This window comes from Poecilia reticulata, linkage group LG15 (genome assembly GCF_000633615.1).
Source record: "Poecilia reticulata strain Guanapo linkage group LG15, Guppy_female_1.0+MT, whole genome shotgun sequence".
NCBI classification, from domain to species: domain Eukaryota; kingdom Metazoa; phylum Chordata; class Actinopteri; order Cyprinodontiformes; family Poeciliidae; genus Poecilia; species Poecilia reticulata.
The window spans coordinates 12854239-12858065 of NC_024345.1; the positions used below are offsets into that span (position 1 = coordinate 12854239).

Below are 3827 nucleotides of genomic sequence, written 5' to 3' on the forward strand. Positions count from 1 at the left end.
AAAGTAATTATACCAGAGGTATAATTGAGGCAGAGAGGCTCAGCTTTAATAAGATCTCTCTCCTGCTGAGAAGAAGTAATCTACTTGGAATTGATGTGACTGATGAACCTTAAAATAAACCACCAAGCCAGTCAATTCCTCAAATCAGACAGCACATTACTCTAGAGATCACCGCAGTGAAAGGCCGTCTTTAAATCTGGTCAGTTTATTGCACTATAAATGTAAATTCATTATAGTACAACGAAATTTGCGAACATCAGAAGCCTGCTCGAATTCAATTTAACTATGGAGAACCAATGGTGTCAAAATTAGGGAAAAAAAATACAGAATTAAATAACTTAATGAACAAATACTCAACCTTAGTGACAACTACAAATACACAAACAAAAAAAAGAAACGTATTCAATAAGTGATCATTTACTTGATTAATTAATTTTTAGGTTTTTAGGCACTTATCCAAAAAGTGTCCACCATGTTTTCTGGTGATGTAGATCTAATGATACAGCTTACTTATGGTTACAGCTTACAATCTACGATTGCCTTGTCGTAAATGACAGCTTCATAATAACATCCCTGTTCCTCTTCTCTTGATCACTCAAAAGTGGAAAACACTGTTTTATTACATCTATAACTGGAATCTACTAATAATAATTCTCTGAACAATAACGTGAAGCGGACCAGGAGAACATGTACAAATTAACGGGCAGCTGAAAGTGCAGTCTAGCATGGCAAACATGCAGTAAAAGGACCATCTGTTTATATGGCTTCCAGTTGCATTACAGCTGTGTTTTAAAGGGTCGATTGAGTATAAAACAGCAACTGAGTGACACCCTTTTTATGACAGGTAAATGTCCCTTTTCTTCAAGATGTTCTAAATGGCTGTAAAACGTTTCTTTCTGAGCCATTGCAACATCAGATTTTCTCTTTTTTTAAAAATAAATATACAAAACCACTGATTTGGAATTTTGCTGTTGCCTCGTGTGAAATCCCACCTAAGCAGAATTGTGTTCTGCTTGGCGGAGGTTTCATTGTTTTCTGTGCAGGAGTGTGGAAAATCCCTCTTGTGTATGCACAGCACTACTGGCCTTTCTTCAGGAGAGCCTCGCCGTTCCGACTGAACGAGACTTATTACAGCGAACATGTCATGTGGCAAACTGACAATAATTCACAGGGAAACGCTTGCCTCTGTCCTGGCGCCGTTCGTCGGGACAGCCATCTGCAGCCCACATGTCAGAGAGCAGCAGGCAACACGCTGCTGCAGGATAATTGGTGTTGGGAAGAGGGTTGGAACAGGAGCTGGGGTTTAAACCTACCTAAATCAATTAGCAGGAGCTGGAACAACAAAGCAGTCTAATTTGGGTGCATGTGCGTACACCCACAATGCTGCGATCGGCTGACAATTTGCATACCCGCCACGCATACCGTCACAGAGTGGGAGAACAGTTTAGATAGACTCCCTGACTGTGAAGGTGCATGATTTATTCATGGCCTGAGGGGGCCATCATACTACACTTTTCATTGCGTGATTTGTGTAAACATCACTTGTGTTGGGCCGACAAAAGTCTGTGCATAAAGAGACGCAAGACATCACCGCCACAGAGCTGCAAGAACACAGTTTTCAATTTACATCAGGAGGTGCTGCGCAACGCATTTTACATTCACACACCTTCATTTTTGTGCTGCTTTGCAATAAACCATTAATGCATATACCACATTACCCACATTGTGTTAAAATGGTTTTCTGTTTTGTTCAGGGTAATGTTAAAAACTCAAATCAATATGCCAGAGGGTGTTTTTTTTTGGACATTACGCATTTATTTCAAGGGGATATTTTCAATTTTCTATGGTAAAGTTAGCAAGACTGTTTCACAACATCAGCAGGCCAGACCCACACTAATTGTGTGTGTTATTCATGCAAGATGCATAACATACACTAACACTTAAGTCTGCCAGAACTTTACATACATTTAATTTGTCCTGAAATTAAAAACAGAGACAACTGAGAAACTTTAGACAGTTTAGTCCTCAGGCAAAATGTCTCAGCTACATGTTGGCAGCTAAAGGATTTTTGCAGTTCTGAATGTATGAATACATTTATCAGGAGCAACTTTCAGCTCAACAGGTTGTCCTTGTAGGAATCAGAGGCTGTTGATTTACATATGAGAAGCTCATCTTAGCTGTGATACAAAAACACATATCTGAAGAAAAAATAGTTTTCCCCTCAAAAAAGAAAAAAAAAAGTTTCTCTTTCATAATAAAAGCAGAACCTGTCACATGTGGTTTCTTGGAGGACCCAAAACATTGGACAGAGTGACAAATAGATAAGGGTTTAATGTTGAACCAAAGAAAAACTTTGTAGGTTTGTCACACAGAGAGAGAACAGTACATGAAAACATCAGAGATCAACGAGAATCGAGGGGCCTAAATACTGAGGTGTGAAAAGTGACATTGAAACCAGGTGAGGCTAATCAGAAGAATGCTGAGCAGCTGAGGGAGCGTCCTGAGCGGGCAGCAGAAGGAAAAAATAACTAATTAGTGCAATGAACAGATGAAGCTGAATACAAAGGGAATACGAGCCAGGGTTTTACAGAGACAACACAGAAACAATAAAATAAAATGCACAGAGATCAGAACACAGAAAATAAGAATAATATACTATCAAGAAATTCTATTGACAATAATACAGTCTCTTTAAAAAAAAAAAAAAAAAGTCAACCCCTTTGATGTTTTACCCGTTTTGTTTCTTTTACAAATCAATCCTTAGCAACAGCATTTGGATTTTTGACAAAGTAGCAAAAATACTGATTTCCTCAAAATAATGACATTACATGACACCTCCTTCAGGTCAGTATTGGAGCATGGAGTCTGTAAGGAGGAAAGGAAGTATGTTTTTGTTTGACATTCATGTCTCCCGACTTTTCCTCTTTGCATTTTTCCTCTTTTCTTCTACTTCTTTTGTTTAGTACTGGATTCAAGGTTATTATGCATCGCAAACACACAGAGAGCATAGAGAGCAGTTAGGTCGCATCCAAGCATCCAGTGTGAGAACATGATTCATGGGCTGTGAATTATTCAACCCTGCCATGTGGTGGTGCAGTTTGAGCTGGAGTGCTGAGTGCTGCTGGACTTCTCTGTCCAGTGTATTCCCAGACTTTGGCAATGTTTCATCTAGGCAAATTCCACCGATCCCTGAACTGGGAAAAAAATAACACTTGTAAAGGCACATAATGATTTCAGAAATTCTCTCTCAGAAACGGTCTCTAAAAAAATTATTCCTGCCCCATCCTTTTACCGTAATCAGATAGAAACCTTGGTTTCTATCAGCTTATATATATATATATATATATATATATATAAGCCAATATACGGTCCACTGCATTTCTTCCAGACATGCCAGAGTTGTTGTGACTTGCTTCCAAAGCTCTGGGGCAAAACAGTGCCACTCTTAAAAATCAAGCTGTCATTACTCTCCATCTCAGGGCTGCTTTTCTCAAAAATCTAACTAAAGATCACTGAGCCTATTCATCAACAGCATTGGTTAAATATGCTGAATACAGGCATATGGACACAAACTTTGTATAGTCTCTGACCTTTTGTGGCGTTTGTGGTTGTTCAGCTGCTGCATTCACACCTGGTTTCTCTTGCTATTGATTGCACCTGCCCCTTGCTAGTCTTCAGCTTTCTCAGTGTACGTCGTTCATAGTTTTCTGTTCTTTATATTTCAGTTCCGACTGTAACTTTAGACAATCAGATTACAAAAAAAACCCCCAAAAACGATACACTATGAATATAATTCCAACAAATCATAAAAGCAGCATTTTAAAAGA

At 38.8% G+C, this 3827-nt stretch overlaps 1 long non-coding RNA gene across 1 annotated transcript; it reads right to left on the minus strand.

Moving 5' to 3' along the window:
- Nucleotides 1-2311: 2311 nt before the first annotated feature.
- On the minus strand, nucleotides 2312-3827 carry LOC103476763 (uncharacterized). Its single transcript, XR_535547.2, has 2 exons — nucleotides 3591-3827; nucleotides 2312-3189 (listed from the first exon to the last, which is right to left on the minus strand). It is a non-coding gene; the product is annotated as an uncharacterized LOC103476763 (long non-coding RNA).